Source organism: Lolium perenne, chromosome 5 (assembly GCF_019359855.2).
Source record: "Lolium perenne isolate Kyuss_39 chromosome 5, Kyuss_2.0, whole genome shotgun sequence".
NCBI lineage: Eukaryota > Viridiplantae > Streptophyta > Magnoliopsida > Poales > Poaceae > Lolium > Lolium perenne.
In genome coordinates this window covers 122,352,357-122,373,126 of record NC_067248.2, presented here as the reverse complement: position 1 = coordinate 122,373,126, position 20,770 = coordinate 122,352,357, and positions in this window count along the sequence as shown.

Genomic DNA, 20,770 nt, shown 5'->3' with positions numbered 1-20,770 from the left:
AGAGATGTACCGGCGCCTTATTGCTCTCGCCGTGCAAATGCAAGATCTTGGAGCAACGTTTGTGGATGACCCTTGGATCAAGAGAAAGTTCTACAATGCTCTCCTTCCTTATGAGGAAGTAAAGTTGACGGCCATCCGCCAAAACGCCTCTTTCCGTTCCATGACATCCGATGAAGTCCTTCGTGAAGTTATTGCGTTGGACATATCTAAGAACAATGCGGAAGACCTTGTTGCTCGCGCCCACAATACCCGCAAGCTCAACCTTGAATTGAAAATGAAAGAGCATGGAGCTAGTGAAAGCAATGAGGATCCCATTGAGTGGGGTCCGGATGATCTCAAGGCCAAATATCAAGAACACATGGCTCTTGCCGTCAAGAGTTTTTGGAGTGCAAACAAGAGACGAAGCTCAAGACCAGGAAGTTCTTGCTACAATTGTGGCGACAAAAGTCACTTTGTTGCGGATTGTATCTATGAGAGAAGGGACGAAAATGGTGGAAAGCTCATTCGTAAGAGCAAGTTTAGATCTCTCTCCAAAGTGTTCTCCAAGTTTTCCTCCAACAACGACGACACCAAGATCTCCTCCACCAAGAGGCCTAGAACTAACATGCTAGGAGATCAAGACCATATGGTGGAAAAGGAGAGGCTTGAGAAGAAGGAGGAATTACAGCTTATCTCTCTCACTCAAGCTTACGAGGAAGAAGTGTGCATGCGTATGACTCTTGAAGCTAGTGCTCTTATTCTTGAAGACTTCAACAATTCTCTCATCTCCCAACTCATCAAGGACCGAGATTATGCTCCTGGTTGGGTGGATGAGCTCAAGGCAAAGAAGTGTTATCTTGAAGAAAACCATGAATGGTCGCTTGAGGATGTTGCAACCTTTACCAAGAAGAAAGAAGATGAAGGTCCAAATTCATGTTGTGACAAGCTCTTTGACGAAGTTTGCTTCTTGAGACGACACAATGCAAAATTCTTGGAAGTCATCTCAACTCAAGAGGAGGCCTTGGATGAATACTATCGTTTGAGCAAAGAGAATGTGCAATGTTGTGATCATGAAGAGGAGATTGCCACTTTAAAGAGACACAAGGCCAAGCTAGTTGAAGTGAATGATAGGCAAAATGAGTCCTTGATGGAGTACTTTCGCTTGAGTAAAGGAAAGGAAACTTGTTGTGACCATGAGGACGAAATGACAACTCTAAAGAAGAGAAATGACAAGCTTATGGTGATCAAGATGTATGAGGAAGCCTTGATGGAATATAAACGGGCTAGCAAGGACTATATTTGTCGCAATCATGAAGACAATATTGCCACCTTGGAAAGACAAAAGTGCTCACTCTTGACAATGAATTCTCTTCAAGAAGAAGCTTTGTTGGAACATTTCAAGGAGAAAGAGGCTCAAGAATTCGACAACACTCATCCCCATCCGGATCATGTTCGTGAAGTCAACCGTTTGAAGTCCAAAATTGAAAGACTCCAAATTCAATCGCAATACTTGGAAGGAGTCATTGAAAATAGAGATAAGGCCAATGACGACTCTTGCAATGAAGAAGGAGTGGCTATAAAGCCAAAAGAGAAGAGAAGAAGGAGGATCAAGATAAAGAGGAGCATCAAGATAGGGCCCATTGAAAAATGGGTTCCTATTTCCAAGTCTTGATCCATGAAGGACCTTGCTTTCGGTGGTGCTTATTGTGTGGTTGTTTTGAAGCCACAAGTCTTATGACCGGGAGTAAGGAATTCGTTGTCGTCATCAAGTCCTTTATCTCTACCATCCCCATGACGACAACACGAGCAAGCTTAAAGGTATTAGGGCCTTGACAAGGTGGTGATTCCTACCTTGTCAAGACTCTTATGTATGGTTCTCTTTGTTCATTGCTTTACACTCTTGGGTCTTTGCACCTACTATAATGAACATGTAGTGGTTCTCTTGTGAAGCTAGTCTCTTCAAGAGGCCACGGTCTAGGACTAATGGAATTTGCTTCCTTGTGTAGAGATCGTGTTTTGTAGGAATTGTGTTGAAGGAAAGTAACCATGATGGAGTTTGTCAAACTAGTTCAATGCAATTTCTATGCCATGATTCTTGCAAGAAGGAGCAACAATGGAATGGAGTTCAAGCTAAATATCTTGGATGTCTTCTTTGGCAAGGAAGGAATCCGTCATATACTCCTAGCCATACTCTTACCCTAACTTCATGGGGTTGCCGGAAGTGAGAGACAAATCTTAGTTGAAGATACTCAAACATGATGATGGAGTATGAGTCTATTGTGAGGTTTATGATATTGCGTAATGAGACTCTTTTGATGGATATGATAGTTCTTTGGAGGAGGCGAAGTGCTTCTTGTGAGAAAGTATATGCAATTCCCCCGGTTACCATAGGAAGGATGGGTGTTGGCACGCGCCGATCTCAAAAGCTACCTTCTATGAGTGTCGGGGAAGGATGAAGTTCCACCTATGTGGAGCCATCTACACCACAGGGCCAAGTCTTTTCCATTGGACAACCAAGTACTAGATCACCTCGTCCACAACCTCAAGTTCGGCATCAACAACAATGAGGGTCAAGGCGAGGACCTAAACCATGATGAAGATCAAGGGACCTCACAAGAATCTATCCTTTTGGTCCATACTCGCCGGTGTACAAAAGCTCAAGACTCTTCCATATCTCAAGCAAAGCACATCAAGACACACTCAAGGGAATTTATGTAAGGGGTCAACGGTATGAAAACCCCAAAGCACCTCAAGTATCTACACTCCTTTGATGAGACCGACAAGGATATGATCTCATGCTCTACCGGTCAACGATAAGGTTTGCTTCTCTCTCTTTGTGCGTTTCATCCGGACATTGCATTGAAAGTGGACATCATACCACTCTCGTGCTACATGTCTAGATGGAAAGCACGCATGAACATAGGGGGAGTGCGGTTTAAACTTATTGAGCTATCCCTCCCCCCTATAATGCATAAATAAATCCAAAACATATGCTATTCGTCAACAAAGTGACTAATGAGCTTCATGTTGAGTTGTAGCCGTGAGTCCTAGATACATCTACGCGACCTCACACTACTAAACTCTTACACGGTGGTTTCGGCCACCAACCTCCTCCTTGAGGAGCTTTTTTTGTTTCTTTTTGGTTTCTTTTCTTCATTTGTTTTTGGTTTTCTTTTCTCTTTGCTTCTTCATGGGAGATTGACCCAAGTTTGGTTTTTCTTGCTTTGATTCTTGCAAGCTTGGTTGCGTAGTACCTTAACAGTTCCGTCATCTAATCCTAGGCCATTATCTATCTCTTGAGCCAACTCAGTCTAAAAGCACAAGTCTACACCAAAATCTGAGTGTCTTTGAGTTTGGAAGCCGGTACTACCGGATCTCAGGCCGGTACTACCGCTTTGGGGCAATAATCTGACGAAACTGAAAATCTGTCCCCAGAGCGGTACTACCACCCGCGGTACCGGGCAAGTACCGGTAAGCGGTACTACCGCTTTCACGAGCGGTACTACCGCTTGCGTTTTTGACTAGAGGTACCGGGTGGGTCGGGATTCATCCCAAAACACCACATACCCCCACCCTCCTCAAGCCAACGACGCCCCCAAGCTCAAGACCTCGAGGAGACCGGCCCCGATCTCCTCTTCCAGCCTCCCCCGGCCAAATCTCCTCCGTGGAGAAGCTTCCCCATCCTCTTCTCCACCATGTCCGGTATGAACCCTAATCTCTCTCTCTAGGGTGTGTTGAACTCCCTAGATGCATAAGCTAGGGTTTGATGGGGGTTTGCGGTGGAGAAGCCCTCTTGGAAGCTCTACATGTACGGGGATACTAGCTTGCAACAATGTGTGACACTATGAACTTCGTTGCCATGTCCTCAATCTCGATCTAGGTGTGCTGAGCTTGAGCGGTAGTACCGCTTGTTCATGAGAGGTACTACCGGTCCAAGCGGTACTACCGGGTCAGATTGCGGTACTACCGCTTTGACTAGTTTCACCAATGTTGCTTGCTAGTGTCCTCTTTGATCTTTAAATTCGTGGCTTGTGCACTTATCCCCTATTCCCTCCCAAACCTTTGCTATTCACAGGATCATCTAAGCCACGTGGTGGCGGCAAGGTCAAGCCGTCCTCTCGTCGTCATCGAGATGAAGATTAGCAAGAGGAGATCATTCCCGCAAGAACCACCAAGCGTCAGAAGGAGGCAGCAGCTGGCAGAAGGACCGCCCAGGGTCCTCAAAAGTCGATGGTAGATCTTAAGAAATCCCAATTCTTGGAAGTACGAGGGGCCAATCCGTATTTGCTACCAAGGAATGCTCGTCATTGCCCCAATCCCTTCTTCCATCATGTCAACCAAGAGAGGATCTACAATGAAATCTATGTGGCCAAGGAGTTCAACTGTTGCCCTCAATACTCCATTAACATGGACAAGCTCAACTCCAACCTCGAGTATTTTGGAGAAGCTCTTGAGATATGTGAAGAGCAAGGGCTTAACCAGCTGATGACCTTCTCTCACAACTACTCCAAGGAGATCATATGCCAATTCTACGCCACGGTTGTATTCCTTGAGGATGAAGGAGGCTTCCGCTCTTTGAAGTGGATGACAAGGGAGCATCTGATGGAGGCCACATGGCAGGATTTTGCTAGAGGCATTGGGTATGAGCTTAATGACTATGACACCAACTTCTTCCGGATTCACCTCCAGGCCAAGCCAATGGCTAAGGAGAAAATGGCCGAACTCTACATCCCCGGAAGGATGTTGTGTGGAAGTGCCAGGAACCTCCTTCCCGTCTACGACATCATGAACCGCATCTATCACAGCACCATCAACCCCAAGCACACCAACCATGATGAAGTGCATGGGTTTCTTGTGAACTTTCTTGTGCGCACTCATGAGATGAAGGGCCGCGACAAGCAATTGGACGTCATGGACTACATTTGGCATGAGATGTGCGATTGTGCCTTCCTTCGCAAGCTTCCCCAATATGCACCATACATCATGAGGCTCATTTGTCTCAAGTGGGAGCAAGAGGGCCGTGGAAATCTTATTGAGCAATGCCGCCCCAACATCACTATCCATAAGGAGAAGAGTCCTCTTGTCAAGAACCATGATCTTCCAAGGTATGGCAAGGGGGCTCCCAAGGACAAGGAGGAAGAGGAAGCTGATAGTGACGACTCCGACTTCGTTCCCAACTCCGTCAATACCAAGGGCCTGTTCGCCAAACTCACCGCTCGCCTCAAGAAGTATTTTTTCTTCAAGAGGGATCTCGAAGATAGGATTTATCAAGCTCACCATGACAACAAGAAGATCCGCCAACGCCAAAAGGCGATGATGAGGCACATGCAGCTTCCTGTCTCCGAGGGCTCAGAGGACAACATCCCTCCTCCCGGTGAGTGGAAGTCCAAGCTTATTTGGTCGAGCTCCGAGGACTCCATCCCCGAGCCACCTCATGGCAAGGGCCATGCTCAAGATGAAGACGAAGATGAAGAGGAGGATGATGACGAGGAGGGAGATGACGAGGAGGAGGACGATGATGACGAGTGATCCCCTTGGGACGTTAGTATGCTTCTTCTCCCTTTTTGGTGTCTCGATGCCAAAGGGGGAGAAGTTGATCTAGTAGGACGGGAATTTGCATGGGGATGCCAAGGGATTGGTGCTTCATTTTGGTTCTTTCGGCCTTGGCATCAAATCTTTTCCCTAGTTATTTGGAACTCTATTCGTATGTGTGCTTGCTACTCTATTTGTGGATCTCCTGATCCCCCGGTTTGTATTAAGACTTAATCACTCGTAGCCTATTGGTCTTCACTATTTATCTCTTGATTGGCTACATAAATCTTATGGAGGCACTTATTATGAGTTTGGGTTTTCTCAAGGAAAAGGTATGAAAAGTTTCACCCAAACTCTCTTGTATGCTCTTATGATTGTCTCCATAGTGTACTTGTGCTATATTATCTTGGCATATGTTCTTCTTAGCACTTGTGCTTGGTTTGTAGAATCTAGGGGGAGTGATACACGTACAGCACGCGTCCGTTGGGAACCCAAGAGGAAGGTGTGATGCGTACAGCGGCAAGTTTTCCCTCAGTAAGAAACCAATGTTTATCGAACCAATAGGAGCCAAGAAGCACGTTGAAGGTTGATGGCGGCGGAGTGTAGTGCGGCGCAACACCAGGGATTCCGGCGCCAACGTGGAACCTGCACAACACAACCAAATTACTTTGCCCCAACGTGACAGTGAGGTTGTCAATCTCACTGGCTTGTTGTAACAAAGGATTAGATGTATAGTGTGGATGATGATGTTTGCAGAAAACAGTAGAACAAGTATTGCAGTAGATTGTATTCGATTAAAAGAATGGACCGGGGTCCACAGTTCACTAGAGGTGTCTCTCCCATAAGATAAATAGCATGTTGGGTGAACAAATTACAGTTGCGCAATTGACAAATAAAGAGGGCATGACCATGCACATACATGATATGATGAGTATTGTGAGATTTAATTGGGCATTACGACAAAGTACATAGACCGCTATCCAGCATGCATCTATGCCTAAAAAGTCCACCTTCAGGTTATCATCCGAACCCCTTCCAGTATTAAGTTGCAAACAACAGACAATTGCATTAAGTATGGTGTGTAATGTAATCAACAACTACATCCTTAGACATAGCATCGGTGTTTTATCCCTAGTGGCAACAGCACATCCACAACCTTAGAACTTTCTGTCACTGTCCCAGATTTAATGGAGGCATGAACCCACTATCGAGCATAAATACTCCCTCTTGGAGTTACAAGCAAAAACTTGGCCAGAGCCTCTACTAGTAACGGAGAGCATGCAAGATCATAAACAACACATAGATAATAGATTGATAATCAACATAACATAGCATTCACTATTCATCGGATCCCATCAAACACAACATGTAGCATTACAGATAGATGATCTTGATCATGTTAGGCAGCTCACAAGATCCAACAATGAAGCACAATTAGGAGAAGACGACCATCTAGCTACTGCTATGGACCCATAGTCCAGGGGTGAACTACTCACTCATCACTCCGGAGGCGACCATGGCGGTGAAGAGTCCTCCGGGAGATGATTCCCCTCTCCGGCAGGGTGCCGGAGGCGATCTCCTGAATCCCCCGAGATGGGATTGGCGGCGGCGGCGTCTCTGGAAGGTTTTCCGTATCGTGGCTCTCAGTGCTGGAGTTATTATCGACGAAGGCTTCTTATAGTCGGAGAGGTAGGTTTAGGGGCGACGCGAGGGGCCCACACAACAGGGCCGCGCGGCCAGGGTGTGGGCCGCGCTGCCCTGGCCTGTCGCCGCCTCGTCGCCCCACTTCGTTTCTCTCCCGGTGTTCCAGAAGCTTCGTGGAAAAATAAGATCCTGGGCGTTGATTTCGTCCAATTCCGAGAATATTTCCTTACTAGGATTTCTGAAACCAAAAACAGCAGAAAACAGCAACTGGCTCTTCGGCATCTTGTTAATAGATTAGTGCCGGAAAATGCATAAATATGACATAAAGTATGCATAAAACATGTAGGTATCATCAATAAAGTGGCATGGAACATAAGAAATTATCGATACGTTGGAGACGTATCAGCATCCCCAAGCTTAGTTCCTGCTCGTCCCGAGTAGGTAAACGATAGCAAAGATAATTTCTGGAGTGACATGCCATCATAATCTCGATCATACTATTGTAAGCACATGTAATGAATGCAGCAATCAAAGCAATGGTAAATGACATGAGTAAACAAATGAATCATATATCAAAGACTTTTCATGAATAGTACTTTCAAGACAAGCATCAATAAGTCTTGCATAAGAGTAAACTCATAAAGCAATAAATTCAAAGTAAAGGCATTGAAGCAACACAAAGGAAGATTAAGTTTCAGCGGTTGCTTTCAACTTATAACATGTATATCTCATGGATATTGTCAATGTAAAGTAATATAACAAGTGCAATATGCAAGTATGTAGGAATCAATGCACAGTTCACACAAGTGTTTGCTTCTTGAGATGGAGAGAAATAGGTGAACTGACACAACATAAAAGTAAAAGAAAGGCCCTTTGCAGAGGGAAGCATTGATTGCTATATTTGTGCTAGAGCTTTGGTTTTGAAAACAAGAAACAATTTTGTCAATGATAGTAATAAAGCATATACATCATGTAAATTATATCCTACAAGTTGCAAGCCTCATGCATAGTATACTAATAGTGCCCGCACCTTGTCCTAATTAGCTCGGATTACCTGGATTATCATCGCAATACATATGTTTTAACCAAGTGTCACAAAGGGGTACCTCTATGCCGCCTGTACAAAGGTCTAAGGAGAAAGCTCGCATTGGATTTCTCGCTTTTGATTATTCTCAACTTAGACATCCATACCGGGACAACATAGACAACAGATAATGGACTCCTCTTTAATGCTTAAGCATTCAACAACAATTAATTTTCTCATATGAGATTGAGGATATTTGTCCAAAACTGAAACTTCCACCATGGATCATGGCTTTAGTTAGCGGCCCAATGTTCTTCTCTAACAGTATGCATGCTCAAACCATTCAACTCATGGTAAATCGCCCTTACTTCAGACAAGACGGACATGCATAGCAACTCACATGATATTCAACAAAGAGTAGTTGATGGCGTCCCCAGGAACATGGTTATCGCACAACAAGCAACTTAATAAGAGATAAAGTGCATAAGTACATATTCAATACCACAATAGTTTTTAGGCTACTTGTCCCATGAGCTATATATTGCAAAGGTAAAGGATAGAAATTTAAAGGTAGCACTCAAGCAATTTACTTTGGAATGGCGGAGAAATACCATGTAGTAGGTAGGTATGGTGGACACAAATGGCATAGTGTTTGGCTCAAGGATTTTGGATGCATGAGAAGTATCCCCTCTCGATACAAGGTTTAGGCTAGCAAGGTTATTTGAAACAAACACAAGTATGAAGCGGTATAGCAAAACTCACATAAAAGACATATTGTAAATATTATAAGACTCTATACCGTCTTCCTTGTTGTTCGACCCTTACTAGAAATTATCTAGACCTTAGAGAGACCAATTATGCACACCAAATTTTAGCAAGCTCTATGTATTTCTTCATTAATAGGTGCAAAGTATATGATGCAAGAGCTTAAACATGAGCACAAAAATTGCCAAGTATCAAATTATTCAAGACATTTTACCAATTACTACATGTAGCATTTCCCGTTTCCAACCATATAACAATTTAACGAAGAAGATTCAACCTTCGCCATGAATATTATGAGTAAAGCCCAAGGACATATTTGTCCATATGCAACAGCGGAGTGTGTCTCTCTCTCCCACACAATAAATTCTAGGATCCATTTTATTCAAACAAAACAAAAACAAAAACAAATAGACGCTCCAAGCAAAGTGCATAGATGTGATGGAATAAAAATATAGTTTCACTAGAGGAACCTGATAATGTTGTCGATGAAGAAAGGGATGCCTTGGGCATCCCCAAGCTTAGACGCTTGAGTCTTCTTTAAATATGCAGGGGTGAACCACCGGGGCACCCCAAGCTTAGAGCTTTCACTCTCCTTGATCATATTGTATCATCTCCCTCTCTTGATCCTTGAAAACTTCCTCCACACCAAACTCAAAACAACTCATTAGAGGGTTAGTGCATAATCAAAATTCACATGTTCAGAGGTGACATAATCATTCTTAACACTTCTGGACATTGCACAAAGCTACTGAAAGTTAATGGAATCGAAAAATCCATCAAGCATAGCAAAACAGGCAATGCGAAATAAAAGGCAGAATCTTTCAAAACAGAACAGTTCGTAAAGATGAATTTTATTGAGGCACCAGACTTGCTCAAATGAAAATGCTCAAATTGAATGAAAGTTGCGTACATATCTGAGGATCACTCACGTAAATTGGCATAATTTTCTGAGTTACCTACAGATAATTAGGCTCAGATTCGTGACAGCAAAGAAATCTGTTTCTGCGCAGTAATCCAAATCTAGTATGAACCTTACTATCAAAGACTTTACTTGGCACAACAATGCAATAAAATAAGATAAGGAGAGTTTGCTACAGTAGTAACAACTTCCAAGACTCAAATATAAAATAAAGGTGCAGTAGTAAAATCATGGGTTGTCTCCCATAAGTGCTTTTCTTTAACGCCTTTCAGCTAGGCGCGGAAAGTGTATATCAAGTGTTCTCAAGAGATGATGCATCTACGGAGGGGTTTGGAGTTTTCTCAACTATGCATTGTATCTTATCTATGTAAGTTTCAGAGGCTCCCTTTTCATTCCCCTTAGGCTTGCTACTCTCATCAAACAAATCTTCAGGAACAATCCAATCAAAATTCTTTTCTAGTGCCTCGCACATTCCCAAGAGCTTGCAAGGTATTGATGTTTTAATATCCCCCTCATAATTAACTTTATTAGCATACTTTTGTCTATCTTTTTCCATCTTTTCAAGGGTGCTAGCAAAGTTTGTATAAGAGTCAAGCATATTATATTTAGTAAAGACTTTTCTAGCTTCTCTTGCTACATCACCAAATTCTTTAAGAAGGGTTTCTAAGACAAAATCTTTCTTTTATCCTTCTTCCATATCACTTAATGTAAGAAACATATGCTGCATTACGGGGTTGAGGTTAACAAATCTAGCTTCTGACATGTGTACTAAAGAAGCAGCAGCAATTTCATAAGTAGGAGCAAGTTCTACCAAGTGTCTATCTTCAAAATCTTCAACCGTACTAATATGAGTGAAAAAATCTTCTATATTATCTTTCCCAAGGATAGACCCTCGTCCTACCGGTACATCTTTAAGAATAAACTTAGGAGGAAACATGATGAAATAAGTAAAGTAAATGCAAGTAACTAATTTTTTTTGTGTTTTTAATATGGAGAACAAGATAGTAAATAAAGTAAAACTAGCAACTAATTTTTTTGTGTTTTGATATAATGCAGCAAACAAAGTAGTAAATAAAAGTAAAGCAAGACAAAAACAAAGAGATTGGAGGTGGAGACTCCCCTTGCAGCGTGTCTTGATCTCCCCGGCAACGGCGCCAAAAAAAGAGCTTGATACGCGTACAGCACGCGTCCGTTGGGAACCCCAAGAGGAAGGTGTGATGCGTACAGCGGCAAGTTTTCCCTCAGTAAGAAACCAAGGTTTATCGAACCAGTAGGAGCCAAGAAGCACGTTGAAGGTTGATGGCGGCGGAGTGTAGTGCGGCGCAACACCAGGGATTCCGGCGCCAACGTGGAACCTGCACAACACAACCAAATTACTTTGCCCCAACGTGACAGTGAGGTTGTCAATCTCACCGGCTTGTTGTAACAAAGGATTAGATGTATAGTGTGGATGATGATGTTTGCAGAAAACAGTAGAACAAGTATTGCAGTAGATTGTATTCGATTAAAAGAATGGACCAGGGTCCACAGTTCACTAGAGGCGTCTCTCCCATAAGATAAATAGCATGTTGGGTGAACAAATTACAGTTGGGCAATTGACAAATAAAGAGGGCATGACCATGCACATACATGATATGATGAGTATTGTGAGATTTAATTGGGCATTGCGACAAAGTACATAGACCGCTATCCAGCATGCATCTATGCCTAAAAAGTCCACCTTCAGGTTATCATCCGAACCCCTTCCAGTATTAAGTTGCAAACAACAGACAATTGCATTAAGTATGGTGTGTAATGTAATCAACAACTACATCCTTAGACATAGCATCGATGTTTTATCCCTAGTGGCAACAGCACATCCACAACCTTAGAACTTTACATCACACTGTCCCAGATTTAATGGAGGCATGAACCCACTATCGAGCATAAATACTCCCTCTTGGAGTTACAAGCAAAAACTTGGCCAGAGCCTCTACTAGTAACGGAGAGCATGCAAGATCATAAACAACACATAGACAATAGATTGATAATCAACATAACATAGCATTCACTATTCATCGGATCCCAGCAAACACAACATGTAGCATTACAGATAGATGATCTTGATCATGTTAGGCAGCTCACAAGATCCAACAATGAAGCACAATTAGGAGAAGACGACCATCTAGCTACTGCTATGGACCCATAGTCCAGGGGTGAACTACTCACTCATCACTCCGGAGGCAACCATGGCGGTGAAGAGTCCTCCGGGAGATGATTCCCCTCTCCGGCAGGGTGCCGGAGGCGATCTCCTGAATCCCCCGAGATGGGATTGGCGGCGGCGGCGTCTCTGGAAGGTTTTCCGTATCGTGGCTCTCGGTACTGGAGTTATTATCGACGAAGGCTTCTTATAGTCGGAGAGGTAGGTTTAGGGGCGACGCGAGGGGCCCACACAACAGGGCCGCGCGGCCAGGGGGTGGGCCGCGCAGCCCTGGCGTGTCGCCGCCTCGTCGCCCCACTTCGTTTCTCTCCCGGTGTTCCAGAAGCTTCGTGGAAAAATAAGATCCTGGGCGTTGATTTCGTCCAATTCCAAGAATATTTCCTTACTAGGATTTCTGAAACCAAAAACAGCAGAAAATAGCAACTGGCTCTTCGGCATCTTGTTAATAGATTAGTGCCGAAAAATGCATAAATATGACATAAAATATGCATAAAACATGTAGGTATCATCAATAAAGTGGCATGGAACATAAGAAATTATCGATACATTGGAGACGTATCAGGGAGTTTTCTCTAGGATGTGTGCATTTGTATACAAATGCATAGTCTAGATATGCACACATCTAGGGGGAGTTCCGTCTACTTTTGCAAACCAAATACCTTATCATAATATCCTATGCTTTATTGCAAATCCGTGTGTTGTCATCAAACACCAAAAGGGGAGATTGTAAGAGCAAGATCTATATCCCGTGTTTTGTGTGTTTGATAACAACACTCGAATAATTCTAACCGTGCACAAAGATTGTCTTTGATAGGTTTGCAAGGTGTACGGTGCCCTCGCCAGACACATTATGATCGGAAGACTGAAGCATTGTTCTTAGGTTTTCTGGTTTTGTGTGTCTGTCGCGAGGTAACTTGGTAGGAGAGAAAAAGAGGAAAAGCAGTTTTAGCCATAGCGGTACTACCGGTACCAGGAGCGGTAGTACCGCTACCCCTACTGGTACCGCTCTGAGGTACCGCTCTGAGATTTCCCACGATATTGTCTCACAGTACTCGTTACGGTACCTCTGCGGTACCATGAGCGGTAGTACCGCCCACGGTACCGCTCAAGTACCGTAACTAGTTACGGTAGTACCGCTTCGGTACCGCTGTGGTACCGCTTTGAGTCCAGTAAGGTCTGGACCCTATTGCGGTACCTCAAGCGGTACCGCCAGCGGTAGTACCGCTTTGCGTCCACGTGGACATGTTCAGTGGGGATTCGAACTCAGAGCGGTAGTACCGCTTAGGCCAAAACTGCACCTAACGGTTGGATTTGGAGGGACCTATATAAAGGCCCCTTCTTCCCCAGCTCATTTTTAGCTCTTCTCTCTCTCTCCTCCATTGTTGCTGAGCTCAAACTGAGGGGATCTCCCTCCCTACAAAATCAATCCTGCTCATACTTTGAGGAGTGGTGGAGGAGACCCCGATCTATTGTTCTACCGAGAGAAAGTTCACCAATTCGTGGTAGTCCTTAGTGGATCTTGGTGGTAGAGTTCCTATTGTGGAATCTTGGAAGAAGTGGACCTATGGAGGCTAGCTTGGTGTTGTACTAGCCCCATAGGTCGTTGGGAGCCTCCTTGTGGTGTGGAGCTCATCCCAACCTTGTGAAGGAATCACCGCCTCGACCGGTGTCTTAGTGGAGAAGGGGGAGCACCTTTGTGGAGCTCTCTCGAGGAAGAAGGTGAGGCCTTCCTTCGTGGTGTGGCCGTCTAGTCTCTTGTGTGAGGCTAGCACCTCCTCAACGCAGACGTACTCCCTTTTTGGGAGGAACTTCGGGAAACAAACATCGCCTCGTCTCCGCGCCCTCCGGTTGTCCCGCTCCTTACTCTTACTATCTTGTTTGATTTCTTTGCTTGTTGTACTTGTCTAGGATATATCATACTAGGAACACCACTATCGCTAAAGCTATCACCTTTACCTTCCGTTGCACTAAAAATTGAAAAAGGCTAAAACTTGACGTAGCGTCCATTCACCCTCCCCCCCTCTTGTTCGCTACGATCCATTCACAAGGAAAGTCTAGAGATAGGGTCCTTTGTAACCTAGTCATACCCGGACAGATCTCTCGAGACCTGGCCCCCTATATAAGGGCCAGGAGAGGGGCTGCCGAGGGACACACGCAATCTTAGCAATTTTAGCCACCGTAAGTCCAGAGCTAGGTCCACCGTAGAACTTAGCCTCTCGACGAGATCACAGCCGAAACCTTCGGCACCCCATTGTAACCCGATATTTTCATAATCAAGATCAGACATGCATGACGTAAGGGTTTTAACTCATCGAGGTCCCCGAACCTGGGTAAATCGCTTTCCCCGCTTGTTTGATAACCGATGTCTTGTGTCAGCCTACATGATTCCATCTATCCTAAGCCCCAAACGGAGGGCATTGCTGAGGAGTACCCTCGACAGACCCGTATTTATCATCATCTTCATTGTCTTCATCATCTCCAGACCCATAAGAGCCAGACCCAACATCATCATGAGCAGGAGCAGACCTAAATCTAGTCTTGGGAGGAGGAACACCATGTGAAGATCCACCACGAGCAAACAAGGAGAGGTCAAAGTTCTGGAACATGGCATCCTCAATGGGAGGTATCTCCCAAGTGGTAGCAATCGCTGGCTCTAGTTCCGGACCAGGAGGAGGAACATGGTGGTTTCTTGCAGCCATGAATTCATTCTGGCGCCTCCTAGTCTCTTGATTTAGGGCAAGGCTTTGATGAGCCAGATCATTGGTATTCCTGCACATTTTCCACAGACTTGTCAAGAAGTGAGAGGCACCTCGCTTGCGGTGCATAGAGGAGCTGGAACTAGTAGTCGGGTCATGCCTTTCCTTGGACCTTCGATCCGAAGGCATCAACTCAGGGATTTCAAGTTTGTTTCCCTGTTGTGGAATCTTGAAAGGTTCCATCTTTATCACTTCACCTTTCCTATTGTAAGGACATGGCACAACGGTATTGATAAGCTGTTGGATGTACTGAGCAAAGTTTGGAGTCATGCGATTGTGAACGGAGCATCTTGATTCATTGTAAAGAAAGTCACAGCCATCAATCCTCCTAACATTTTCAGGACGACAATAGTACATGAGGTTGGGATGGTAGGCTCGGCAGTCACTCGAATCTCCAGGCTTGCTGACTAGACTCTCACGGAATATCTTGGCAAGCACTTGGTAGGAGTAGTACATCCCTAAGATGAGTGGAGCAGCATGTGCATGCTCTAGGGGTAGCAGAATGCAATGTTACCGTGAGTGAATGGATCCTCAGTGTGGATCTGAAAACCATGAGCACGTCCACCACCAAATCCAGTTGCTTGACAGAAGTCAAGGTAGTTGCAAGAATACTGCTTCATCCTAGTCATCCAAGTCATAGTGCGAGTAGGGTCATCATGAAAGAAAACTGTGCAGTGGAAATGACAGACAAGAACCAGGCAGTACTCCTAAATATCCTTAGAGTTGCCAGGCTTCAAGCATACGAGATCAAGAAGTCCCATCTTCTACAAAGTGTCAACCACAAAGCGGTACTCAGTGGCATTGAACATGAGGAGCTCTTCCCTGTTGATGGCCCCGGGCTGTACAAAGGAGCCATTCCTCATGAGCTCTGGACAGTTGTACAACTCATCCTAGAAGCAAGCCTGAGTGTTGGTCCAGAATTCCCTGTCACCACCGGTGTAGGTTCTTTCCTCAAAACGATAGGGATTTTCCTCTTCCCGAGTCTCCTCCAACCACCAATTTGAACTATACCAGTATTGAACCTTGAAGGTTTCTCCACAAGATCATCATCTGGAACTGTATCTTTTCCTTTCCTCTTCTTCCCTATTGTCTTGCTCCGACCGCCAGCAGAACTGCCCGGACCATTGCTCTGAGCTGCTTTTCTAGGCACACGAGTGCTTGTACGGCACCCCGGGGGCCTCTCATTCTTGCCCCTCTTGGATATAGCACGGCTGCCATCACTAGAATCACCTGCGAATGACAAAATAGAGGGGGATAGTAGTGGGATAAGTGTACATGTCATCAGGAATAAGGAGACCAAAAGTATGATATGTATACAAGTGTTTTGACGAAATTGTGCAAAAATCTGGGCGAGTCGGCGCATCGGCCGGAAGCACCAGGGTGTAGACCAGACTAGCCGGTCAGGCAGCCGGTCTGCCGGGTGACATGCCGGCCCGGTCGGTGTATGAGCCGGCACGCCGGGCCGTAGGCCTGGCTATGATGATTTACTATGAACTTCCAGATTTTTTACACAAATTCACGCAAAAACTCATATACTTGTACACATATTATAGTAATATAGAGTGAATCCCATGAAGTGAGGTGTATGGCATGAGGTACTAAGCCTAAGCCTAAGCCTAACCCTAGATTCTCAAATCCCTCAACAAAGGTGCAATGTGTAAGGGGATCCAAGGCATAGGAAGGTGAGGAGGGAAATTACCCGAAGACAGTGCTTTCCTTGCTCCATGGAGCAAGAAAAACTTCAAGGGGAGGCTTGAGGGAGCAAAATACCAAGATCTCTAAAAGTGACTTGAGAGGGACCAAATCCCTTGGTGAAGATTCTCCAAGCGACCCGATCTATGGTGGAGTGGAGTATGGGAAGAATCTAGTGGTGGGAATGCCCTAGGGAGTGGAGGAGAGGTAGGGCGGCGTCAATGGTGGCAGTGGTTGAGGGGGAGAATGAGGAAGAAGCCCCAAGGGGTATCCCTCCTTCCCCACTTAACCAGTCGACGGCCGATGGCTGGGCCGGCAGACCGGGTTGTGCGCCGGTCGGCCCGGCATACGAGCCGGCAACACTGGGTCAGGCACCGGGCTACTGATTGTTAGCCCCCTTTTGTATTTCTTTATGGGAAAGTTTTGTGAAGATTTAGAAGATGACATGTATGATGGCGTGTAACTCACACGTTCGTTGGGAACCCCAAGAGGAAGGTATGATGCGCACAGCAGCAAGTTTTCCCTCAGAAAGAAACCAAGGTTTATCGAACCAGGAGGAGCCAAGAAGCACGTTGAAGGTTGATGGCGGCGGGATGTAGTGCGGCGCAACACCAGGGATTCCGGCGCCAACGTGGAACCTGCACAACACAACCAAAGTACTTTGCCCCAACGAAACAGTGAGGTTGTCAATCTCACCGGCTTGCTGTAACAAAGGATTAACCGTATTGTGTGGAAGATGATTGTTTGCAGAAAACAGTAGAACAAGTATTGCAGTAGATTGTATTTCAGTAAAGAGAATTGGACCGGGGTCCACAGTTCACTAGAGGTGTCTCTCCCATAAGATAAACAGCATGTTGGGTGAACAAATTACAGTTGGGCAATTGACAAATAAAGAGGGCATGACCATGCACATACATATCATGATGAGTATAGTGAGATTTAATTGGGCATTACGACAAAGTACATAGACCGCCATCCAGCATGCATCTATGCCTAAAAAGTCCACCTTCAGGTTATCATCCGAACCCCCTCCAGTATTAAGTTGCTAACAACAGACAATTGCATTAAGTATTGCGCGTAATGTAACTAGTGACTACATCCTTGAACATAGCACCAATGTTTTATCCCTAGTGGCAACAGCACATCCATAACCTTAGAGGTTCTTGTCACCCCTCCAGATTCACGGAGACATGAACCCACTATCGAGCATAAATACTCCCTCTTGGAGTTACTAGCATCAACTTGGCCAGAGCAGCTACTAATAACGGAGAGCATGCAAGATCATAAACAACACATAGACATAGCTTTGATAATCAACATAACAAGTATTCTCTATTCATCGGATCCCAACAAACGCAACATATAGAATTACAGATAGATGATCTTGATCATGTTAGGCAGCTCACAAGATCCGACAATGATAGCACAATGGGGAGAAGACAACCATCTAGCTACTGCTATGGACCCATAGTCCAGGGGTAGACTACTCACACATCACACCGGAGGCGACCATGGCGGCGTAGAGTCCTCCGGGAGATGATTCCCCTCTCCGGCAGGGTGCCAGAGGCGATCTCCTGGATCCCCCGAGATGGGATCGGCGTTGGCGGCGTCTCTGGAAGGTTTTCCGTATCGTGGCTCTCGGTACTGGGGGTTTCGTCACGGAGGCTTTAAGTAGGCGGAAGGGTAGGTCAAGAGGCGGCACGGGGGGCCCAGACCATAGGCCGGCGCGGCCAGGGGTGGGGCCGCGCCGCCCTAGGGTTTGCCCACCCCGTGGCCCCTCTTCGTTTCGTATTCGGACTTCTGGAAGCTTCGTGGAAAAATAGGCCCCTGGGCTTTGATTTCGTCCAATTCCGAGAATATTTCCTTACTAGGATTTCTGAAACCAAAAACAGCAGAAAACAAGAATCGGCACTTCGGCATCTTGTTAATAGGTTAGTTCCAGAAAATGCACGAATATGACATAAAGTGTGCATAAAACATGTAGATAACATCAATAATGTGGCATGGAACATAAGAAATTATCGATACGTCGGAGACGTATCAGCATCCCCAAGCTTAGTTCTGCTCGTCCCGAGCAGGTAAAACGATAACACAGATAATTTCTGGAGTGACATGCCATCATAATCTTGATCATATTATTTGTAAAGCATATGTAGTGAATGCAGCGATCAAAACAATGTATATGACATGAGTAAACAAGTGAATCATATAGCAAAGACTTTTCATGAATAGCACTTCAAGACAAGCATCAATAAGTCTTGCATAAGAGTTAACTCATAAAGCAATAATTCAAAGTAAAGGCATTGAAGCAACACAAAAGAAGATTAAGTTTTAGCGGTTGCTTTCAACTTGTAACATGTATATCTCATGGATATTGTCAACATAGAGTAATATAATAAGTGCAATAGGCAAATATGTAGGAATCAATGCACAGTTCACACAAGTGTTTGCTTCTTGAGGTGGAGAGAAATAGGTGAACTGACTCAACATTGAAAGTAAAAGAATGGTCCTCCATAGAGGAAAAGCATCGATTGCTATATTTGTGCTAGAGCTTTGATTTTGAAAACATGAAACAATTTTGTCAACGGTAGTAATAAAGCATATGCATCATGTAAATTATATCTTATAAGTTGCAAGCCTCATGCATAGTGTACTAATAGTGCCCGCACCTTGTCCTAATTAGCTTGGACTACCGGATCATCACAATGCACATGTTTTTACCAAGTGTCACAAAGGGGTACCTCTATGCCGCCTGTACAAAGGTCTAAGGAGAAAGCTCGCATTGGATTTCTCGCTATTGATTATTCTTCAACTTAGACATCCATACCGGGACAACATAGACAACAGATAATGGACTCCTCTTTTATGCATAAGCATGTAACAACAATTAATAATTTTCTCATTTGAGATTGAGGATATATGTCCAAAACTGAAACTTCCACCATGGATCATGGCTTTAGTTAGCGGCCCAATGTTCTTCTCTAACAATATGCATGCTTAACCATAAGGTGGTAGATTGCTCTTACTTCAGACAAGACGGACATGCATAGCAACTCACATGAAATTCAACAATGAATAGTTGATGGCGTCCCCAGTGAACATGGTTATCGCACAACAAGCAACTTAATAAGAGATAAAGTGCATAATTACATATTCAATACCACAATAGTTTTTAAGCTATTTGTCCCATGAGCTATATATTGCAAAGGTGAATGATGGAATTTTAAAGGTAGCACTCAAGCAATTTACTTTGGAATGGCGGAAAATACCATGTAGTAGGTAGGTATGGTGGACACAAATGGCATAGTGGTTGGCTCAAGTATTTTGGATGCATGAGAAGTATTCCCTCTCGATACAAGGTTTAGGCTAGCAAGGCTTATTTGAAACAAACACAAGGATGAACCGGTGCAGCAAAACTCACATAAAAGACATATTGAAAACATTATAAGACTCTACACCGTCTTCCTTGTTGTTCAAACTCAATACTAGAAATTATCTAGACCTTAGAGAAACCAAATATGCAAACCAAATTTTAGCATGCTCTATGTATTTCTTCATTAATGGGTGCAAAGCATATGATGCAAGAGCTTAATCATGAGCACAACAATTGCCAAGTATCACATTACCCAAGACATTTATAGCAATTACTACATGTATCATTTTCCAATTCCAACCATATAACAATTTAACGAAGGAGAAACTTCGCCATGAATACTATGAGTAGAAACCAAGGACATACTTGTCCATATGCTACAGCGGAGCGTGTCTCTCTCCCATAAAGTGAATGCTAGGATCCATTTTATTCAAACAAAACAAAAAACAAAAACAAACCGACGCTCCAAGAAAAAGCACATAAGATGTGATGGAATAAAAATATAGTTTCAGGGGAGGAACCTGATAATGTTGTCGATGAAGAAGGGGATGCCTTGGGCATCCCCAAGCTTAGACGCTTGAGTCTTCTTAATATATGCAGGGGTGAACCACCGGGGCATCCCCAAGCTTAGAGCTTTCACTCTCCTTGATCATGTTGCATCATACTCCTCTCTTGATCCTTGAAAACTTCCTCCACACCAAACTCGAAACAACTCATTAGAGGGTTAGTGCACAATAAAAATTAACATATTCAGAGGTGACACAATCATTCTTAACACTTCTGGACATTGCATAATGCTACTGGACATTAATGGATCAAAGAAATTCATCCAACATAGCAAAAGAGGCAATGCGAAATAAAAGGCAGAATCTGTCAAAACAGAACA